Raw genomic sequence first — 9,013 nt, forward strand, 5'->3', positions numbered from 1 at the left:
GAGGCAGCCCTTGTACAAGTGGAACAAGGCCTGGACGTTGGAATTAGCAAGTGGCAAGTAGCATTCAACAAGTTTCATACAATGACCATCTCCAGTAAAAAAGAATCCAACCATGCCCCTTAATATTCATTGGCATTACTGTGGTTGCATTAACAACATCCTGGGGATGATTGTATTACGAGAAAATGAACTAAATCAGCCATACAAATGCTGTAGCAAGAGGAAGTGGGAGGCAAGGAATCCTGGAGAGACTAACTTACCTCCTGATTCCCAAAGGCTGTTCATTATAAGAGGGTGTGCGCGTGTCTGTTGGCATGCGTACGTGCGTGCGCATGTGTGGAGAGACAGCATGTCTGTGTGGACTCAGGGCAAGGAATCACTGAAACAACTACATAGTGATATCAACAAGTTTCATCCCACCATCAGACTTACCATGGACTACTCTTTCAATAAAATCAGTCTCATTCTTGGACACATGCATCTCCGACAGGGATGGATACCTCAGTACCTCACTCTACCACAAACCCCTCACAATGGACAACCTCACAATCATGCACTCCTCTAGCTTCCACCCTAAACGTATTAAAACAGCCGTCCCCTATAGACAAGCTGTGTTTGGATGAGGAGGAACGCAGCAGACACCTGACAGTGTTGAAGGACGCCCTCATAGGAACAGGATATGATGCTCAACTCATTGATTGCCAATTCCGACATGTCAGTGAAAAACAGTAATGACCATCTCAGAAGACTGACACAAGATACAACCGACAGGCTATCCTTCATCATCCAGGACTTCCCAGCAGCAGAAAAAGTACACCATGTTCTTCGCAGTGTTCAACACATAATTGATGATAATGAGCATCTCACCAACATCTTTCCCATGCCTCCACTTCTTGCTTTCACACAACCACCAAACCTCACACAGATCACTGCTCACAGCAAACTACCCAGCAGCCTTCAGGACAACATCGACTACAACACCATACAACCCTGACATGGTAACCCCTGCAGGACATGTCAGATTATCAACATGGGAACACCACCCACAACATGCAGGCAGATACTCATGTGACTCGGCCAATGCTGTCTATCTCATACGCTGTGGGTAAAGATGCCCCAAGGCATGGAATATTGGTGAAACCATGCTGACGTTACTACAATGGGTGAATGGACACTGCGCAATAATTGCCAAACAGGGATACTCCCTGCCAGTGGGGGAACACTTCAGCGGTCAAGGACATTCAGCCTCAGGTCTTCAGGTAAACGTCCTCCAAGGCAGACTTTGGGATACACAACAAGGCAGAGTCACTGAGCAAAGGCCGATAGCCAGGTTCAGTCCCCATGAGGAGAGTCTCAATTGGGATCTGGGTTCACGTCATACTTCAGGTGACCCCCACTGCACTATAGACATACACACTCCCTCCTTCCTCTCCACCACCACACACACACACCTCACCTGCTCCCAACACAGTCTCCTCACCCTGCCAAACTTGCTCACACTCTCGCCACCCACCCACACACATACACACACACACTTGCTCTCTCCCCCACCCCACGCACTCTCCCCACCATCTCCCACATGCACTCTCCCTCTTCCGCAACACCCCTTCCACCCCCCACGCACACCCACATAAAACTGTGGGTAAATTTGTATTTGCTGATACATTCCATTTTGTTCAAACAGTGCACAATTTATACACAGTCAGTCAATATGGCATTTTATAAATTCCAACTTTAGAAATAAAACTAGTCTGACTACAAACCAAAACACAAACAGATTCTAAACAAGGCCTCACACCTAACATAAATTGTCTGACCTAAAATGTCATCTCTTCTTACACCAATAAAACCATTAGCTCTCTTAGGGAAATGACTTGCAAGAAATTTGGAGATTTATATGTACACATTGAATTAACTTAAACTTTCTAACTGATTAACCAGCAACTCAGATTTGTTTAATACACCCTCATTAGTGGTGTGACCCTTTGATCTTTCACTTATAAATTCTGTGCCTGATACCAACACTCTCACTGACAGCTGGAAGAGGATTGAGCCTCCAAAAGCTTGTGCTTTCAGATAAATCTGTTGGGGTGTAATCTGCTATCATGTGATTTCTGACCTTGTCCACCATCTGCAAGGCACCCATCAGTAGTACAATGGAATTTGCACCACAGCTAAATATTCACTCCCTCCAACACACTATGGCAAAAGTGTGTACCATTTCCCATCTCTGCTGACATCAGTTAACTGAAGAAAGACATCAGATCCAAAAATGATAAAGACACTCCATTCCATACTGACTAACTCAACACTAGAAATGGAGGAACAGTTATAATTATTGGCCTTGTTAGGAATACAGGTATACATAATATACGATGCGAAATTGAACGATGGAACTGGATGTTTCTGGTTTAAAGAGGCTTAATCCTTGAAAGTTGCCACCCAGGTTGACAGGGCTGTTAAGAAGGCAAACAGTGTTTTAGCTTTTATTAATAGAGGGATCGAGTTCCGGAACCAAGAGGTTATGCTGCAGCTATACAAAACTCTGGTGGGGCCGCACTTGGAGTATTGCGTACAGTTCTGGTCACCGCATTATAAGAAGGATGTGGAAGCTTTGGAAAGGGTGCAGAGGAGATTTACTAGAATATTGCCTGATATGGAGGGAAGGTCTTACGAGGAAAGGCTGAGGGACTTGAGGCTGTTTTCATTAGAGAGAAGAAGGTTGCGAGGTGACTTAATTGAAACATATAAAATAATCAGAGGGTTAGATAGGGTGGATAGGGAGAGTCTTTTTCCTAGGATGGTGACGGCGAGCATGAGGGGGAATAGCTTTAAATTGAGGGGTGAAAGATATAGGACAGATGTCAGAGGTGGTTTCTTTACTCAGAGTAGTAAGGGAATGGAATGCTTTGCCTGCAATGGTAGTAGATTCGCCAACTTTAGGTACAATTAAGTCGTCATTGGATAAGCATATGGACGTACATGGAATAGTGTAGGTTAGATGGGCTTGAGATTGGTATGACAGGTCGGCACAACATCGAGGGCCAAAGGGCCTGTACTGTGCTGTAATGTTCTATGTTCATGTAATAGCTTCAAAATTGAATGTCTAAAGGCCAGAATGGATTATTTGCTGTTTACCAGAAAGCATGTAATTTTGTTAAAAAGATACCAATAATGGTTTTTAAGAAAACAAGATGCATTTTCATAGAATCCCTACAGTGCAGAAAGAGGCCATTGGGCCCAGAGTCTGCACTGACCATTCAAAGTGCACTCCACCATACCCTGTAACCCTGCATTTACCATGGCTAATCCACCTCGTTTGCACATCCCGGGACACTAAGGGACAATTTGGCATGACCACTCCACCTAACCTGTACATCTTTGGACTGTGGGAGGAAACCACAGCACCTGGAGGAAACCCCTGCAAACACGGGGAGAACGTGCAAACCACATAAACAGTCGCCCGAGGGTTGAACCGAACATGGGCCCATGGTGGGAGCGAAATGTGCTGCCGTTGTGTTATGGAGTAATTGCAGGACAAACAAACTTGGAGAAACCTTGGATCTGGGTCAGGCTGTTGTCACAGACCCAAGATGAGAGTTGTTGGTGAAGCTTGAAGTTGAAAGCAGCATTCTCTGTCAACAGACAAATTTTTTCAAACTCACGATATTTCTGCGGAGCAGTCTTGTCTGTGTATGAATGAGAGTATTTGGAAATAGGGAATATAGTTGAATTCTGCATCATAGCTCAAATTGATAAATTTCATCATTTGTTTTAAGAACAAGTTGGTTGCTAACAGTTTATTAGAGAAACCCAGTGATAGTCTCTTTTGTTCTAGAGGACGATAATAGAAATTGACCTTTTCGGTGATTAAATCAGAGATTTGGTACAATTTATGGAAAGGTGGGATGTGATTTCCAACGCACTCAAGACTCTTAGCAGCTACAGCCACTGAGTGAGGAAGCAAAAGAAAAACAACCAAACCAATTCCTCTGGAAAGTGCAAGCACCATTTGAAAATGAAATCAAACTGAAATATGAATTCCATCATGGGCAAATAATCTGTCAACATTCAGAAGTTTGCATGAGGAGTAGCCTTTTATATAAAGATTATCTAAACAGCAGCCTAACCCAATTACACGGTTAACTTTTTTTTCCTTTATTCATTCACACGATAATGGTGTCATTTATTGGCAGCATTTACTGCCCATCCCTAATTGCCCAGCGTCAACCACATTGCTGTGGGTCTGGAGTCACATGTAGGCCAGACCAGATAAGGATGGCAGTTTCTTTCCTTAAAGGACATTAGTGAACCAGATGGGTTTTTCTGAAAATTGACAATTGATTCATGGTTATCATTAGTTTCTTAATTCCAGATATTTATTGAATTCAAATTCCACCATCTGCCATGGCAGGATTTGAACCAGAGTCACCAGAAAATTACCTGGGTCTCTGGATTAACATTCCAGTGATAATACCACTAGGCCATTGCCTCCCACTGATGAGAGGCAAACTGGGAGCACTGTAATTTGAAACCAGTGAATGGTGTTGGTAATATTTATTTATATTTAAGGACTGTGAGAAGGAAACTTGAAGAGATGGAATTACTTAGACATGTTTTGGATTGAACAGGATCATGTAATTTCTTGGAAAAGTGTTCAATAATATGTGAACAGTACAAGGTAAATGGAAAGTCACCATAGCCTTACCAGACCATAACGCTGTTCTCCCAATTGAGAGAGATGACTCGTGCTGGTTTAACCTAAAAGGTCACTACGTCTCAGGTCAGGGGAGAGGTTCAGCAGCAGAGTTCTTGTTGGACAGTAACCTACCTGCTAATTGCCAAAGTCAAAAGTTTCACGTGTGATTTACACTACCTGCTGTTTTTCTGGAAATCAAGTGACTTTGAAGAAGCAGCTAAGCAAACAAGGACATAAGAAATAGGGTTTATTGCTTAGAATACTGAAAATAATCCTGGCTTTGAGGGGACTAGGACCCTCTGTTAATTCTGTTTTGAACCCATAAGGTATGACATAGAGACTACCAAGAAGCTGTAGTCTCTCTTCAGAAACAGGATTTCAGAAGATGGCCTTGGGAACTTGTTTCCAAATACCAGCATTTCTGCCTGTCTGGTAAAAAAATTTTTTGACAACTTGAATCCAAGTTGATTGGAATCAGAACTAGACATTTATCAATCAATAGCTGCTAGCAATTCAGTTTCATCACCAGGAAATTTAGGGAATGTGAGAAATCACAATTTATCCTTTGGCTCCAGAACTGCGGCCCAGGAGGTTGTTATTTATTCCCCCATTTGCCTTCATGTACACCAAGACTTGTCTTGTTTCATTTGTGTAAGTACGTTTGTGCATGTGGAATTCCCAGATCACTGATTGCCACTTTCAGAATAAGTTTTGCTCACGACAGATTGTTTTTGAATCCATTAAAGAAGCCTGGTCAATGTTTCTTTTTTTTTGTAGGTAACACTATAAAACAGTGGAATTTGTCATGTTGGTAACTGAATCAATGATACATCACAGTGGGGAGAGTAATGAAGCAAGGGGGCTTTATCAGCTCACCCCTCCTGTCAATGGCCCCTCCTTGTCTAAGTCAGTGGTGATTCTTAACAATTTATGGATTAAATGAAGTATCAGTTTAGAAACTGCAGTTACCATTAGTAATGCAAAATGAAAAGCCTAGTATTTAACCCAAAGCCTTGCATCATTTCTAACTTATTTAAAAGAACAGATGAAGTTTAATTCTGTGTGAAACAGCTGCAGCTGAAAGCTGTGATCAATTAACTGGTATCGGAGTTACATCCCAGACAGCAGGATGGTGACACATGGGGTCCTTGCAGGAGGAAGTGGCAGTCAGCACCATTGACAGGTGGAATTAAAGACAGAAAACAGCTGACAACCGAGGTCCAAACAGACAAAGCCTACAACAGTCCTGTTTCCCTTTGTTTCATTCAGGAGTTTGTTAAAAACAATGACTTTGATATGATAAATGAAAAATTATCAGGGGACCCTTCATGTGGAGTGCATTGACGCCTGCCTCAGTGACTATTTCCTTCTCTTATGCTGCAGTGTTAAAAAACATATATGTTATTTGTGTAGGGTAAAAATAGTGAGGAAGCACCTCAACCACTGAGGCAGAAATCAAAAGGCTTTTACCATTTTCAGGGGTTACCAAATAGATTGAGGAAAGGGATTCAGGAGAGGTGCTCAGCCATTTTCAAGATTTGTCTCCACTAATTAAACCAGTAAATTTATCTACCCAATATTGTCTGACTCTACCTGTCTCCTCTATCACTGACACCAATTCATGCTTTATCACTTCCAATGACATTAGAAGATCTCTTTGTTGTCTTCTCCACTTCCACATATTGCCCCAAATTCTGCAGCCACTTCTTAAACTAAACGAGATTCTACGTGCAAATCATTCCCTAATTATTTGTTGCTTCTCTGGTGTGTCGGTGGAGAGAACGTCTACCAGAATCAGAAGGCTGTCAGTTCAAAACTCACCCCAGAGAAACAAATTGAAATTTCAAGGATGCAACTCCAGTAAACTACTGAGGGAATGCTGCAGCATGGGAAGGGCAGGACTGAGTAAAAAGTCTGAGAGTACTAATCAAAGAGCCTTCCTCATGATCCTAACTGATATTGTTCCTCAAACAACACTAATCAAATCCCATTATTTATTGGATTGCTGTTTCTGGGAATCTGCTGGGTGTATTGTGGCTGTACCAGTAACCACTTAAAAAGGTTTTTGACTGGCAGTGAAATACTTTACAATGCCCTTAGGCAGTGAATAATGTCATAAAGAAAGAATATGCTTCTTTTCTATGTTAGGACAACAGTGAATGTGATCTAGGGCACAAGTTTCAGATCAGTCAAGTCTGTAAATCTACAAAGAGCAGTATTTGCATTCAATGAAATTCCAAAGTACTTTACAGAGCATCAACCACTGTACACTGTGAACAGTTTCTGTATACTCAGTGCCAGAGGAAATTGGTTTCAGTGACTGAATACAAGAGACATTCTGTGGGGCTCTGGGATACTCACTGATGTTTGTGGAATCATGCAAACCATGTTAGTTTTTTTTAAAGGTTATTAACATAAATAAGGATTACTTTTTTGACATCTAGTTGAGAAGGCAGTATTAAGTTGGTACAGATATGTGGTCACAAACAAAACTAATATGACAGTTAGAGAAAAGTTGATACAGAAGATGGTTAGAATGTGAATGTATTAGCCACAGATCAATGCTGAAGGAAAGCCTATCTTTGTTTTTAGCAGGGAATTAGTTAGTCCAACACTAAATTAATGAGTTTGGCAAATATGGGATTAGACTCACGACACCTCTGAAGAAAAATGCCAACACAGACCACAAACTGGATGTGATAATGGGAACTGCAGATGCTGGAGAATCCAAGACAATAAAATGTGAGGCAGAATGAACACAGCAGGGCCAGCAGCATCTCAGGAGCACAAAAGCTGACGTTTCGGGCCGAGACCCTTCATCAGAGATGGGGATGGGGTGAGGGTTCTGGAATAAATAGGGAGAGAGGGGGAGGCGGACCGAAGATGGAGAGAAAAGAAGATAGGTGGAGAGGAGAGTATAGGTGGGGAGGTAGGGAGGGGATAGGTCAGTCCAGGGAAGACGGACAGGTCAAGGAGGTGGGATGAGGTTAGTAGGTAGGAGATGGAGGCGCGGTTTGGGGTGGGAGGAAGGGATGGGTGAGAGGAAAAACACGTTAGGGAAGCAGAGACAGGTTGGACTGGTTTTGGGATGCAGTGGGTGGAGGGGAAGAGCTGGGCTGTTTGTGTGGTGCAGTGGGGGGAGGGGACGAACTGGGCTGGTTTTGGGATGCAGTGGGGAAAGGGGGGATTTTGAAGCTGGTGAAGTCCACATTGATACCATTGGGCTGCAGGGTTCCATTGTACCCAGTGTGGCTTCCTCTACATTGGGGAAACCAAGCGGAGGCTTGGGGGCCGCTTTGCAGAACACCTCCGCTCGGTTCGCAATAAACAACTGCGCCTCCCAGTCGCAAACCATTTCCACTCCCCCTCCCATTCTTTAGATGTCATGTCCATCATGGGCCTCCTGCAGTGCCACAATGATGCCACCTGAAGGTTGCAGGAACAGCGACTCATATTCCGCTTGGGAACCCTGCAGCCCAATCGTATCAATGTGGACTTCACCAGCTTCAAAATCTCCCCTTCCCCCACCGCATCCCTAAACCAGCCCAGTTCGTCCCCTCCCCCCACTGCACCACACAAACAGCCCAGCTCTTCCCCTCCACCCACTGCATCCCAAAACCAGTCCAACCTGTCTCTGCCTCCCTAACTTGTTCTTCCTCTCACCCATCCCTTCCTCCCACCTCAAGCCGCACCTCCATTTCCTACCTACTAACCTCATCCCACCTCCTTGACCTGTCCGTCTTCCCCGGACTGACCTATCCCCTCCCTACCTCCACACCTATACTCTCCTCTCCACCTATCTTCTTTTCTCTCCATCTTCGGTCCGCCTCCCCCTCTCTCCCTATTTATTCCAGAACCCTCACCCCATCCCCCTCTCTGATGAAGGGTCTAGGCCCGAAACGTCAGCTTTTGTGCTCCTGAGATGTTGCTGGGCCTGCTGCGTTCATCCAGCCCCACATTTTATTGCCACAAACTGGATGGCTTGTTTCCATGCTGTGAGATTGGAATAAAACCCTTAAATAAATACAAAGTTGCTCTTACTAACAGACTCACAAGTACAAGTTAGGCTCCTCAGTAATCAGGGTGTGCCTTTTTCCTGCCTAATACTTAAAAAGCAAGCCCCAAAGGTTCTACAGATGTCAGTCAAAGAACACTTCTTTAATGGAATGCCACAACAATTTTCTTGATTGTAGCATTCTTGGATTGGTTTTAAGCTAAATACAAACATCAACCTCAAATAATCAAAAGAGTATTGATCCCTTTCCTGCTCTAACAATCAACCATGCAATTCTAACTGAACCCTGGCAGCTGCAA

This window comes from Stegostoma tigrinum, chromosome 32 (assembly GCF_030684315.1).
Source record: "Stegostoma tigrinum isolate sSteTig4 chromosome 32, sSteTig4.hap1, whole genome shotgun sequence".
Taxonomy (NCBI): Eukaryota; Metazoa; Chordata; class Chondrichthyes; order Orectolobiformes; family Stegostomatidae; genus Stegostoma; species Stegostoma tigrinum.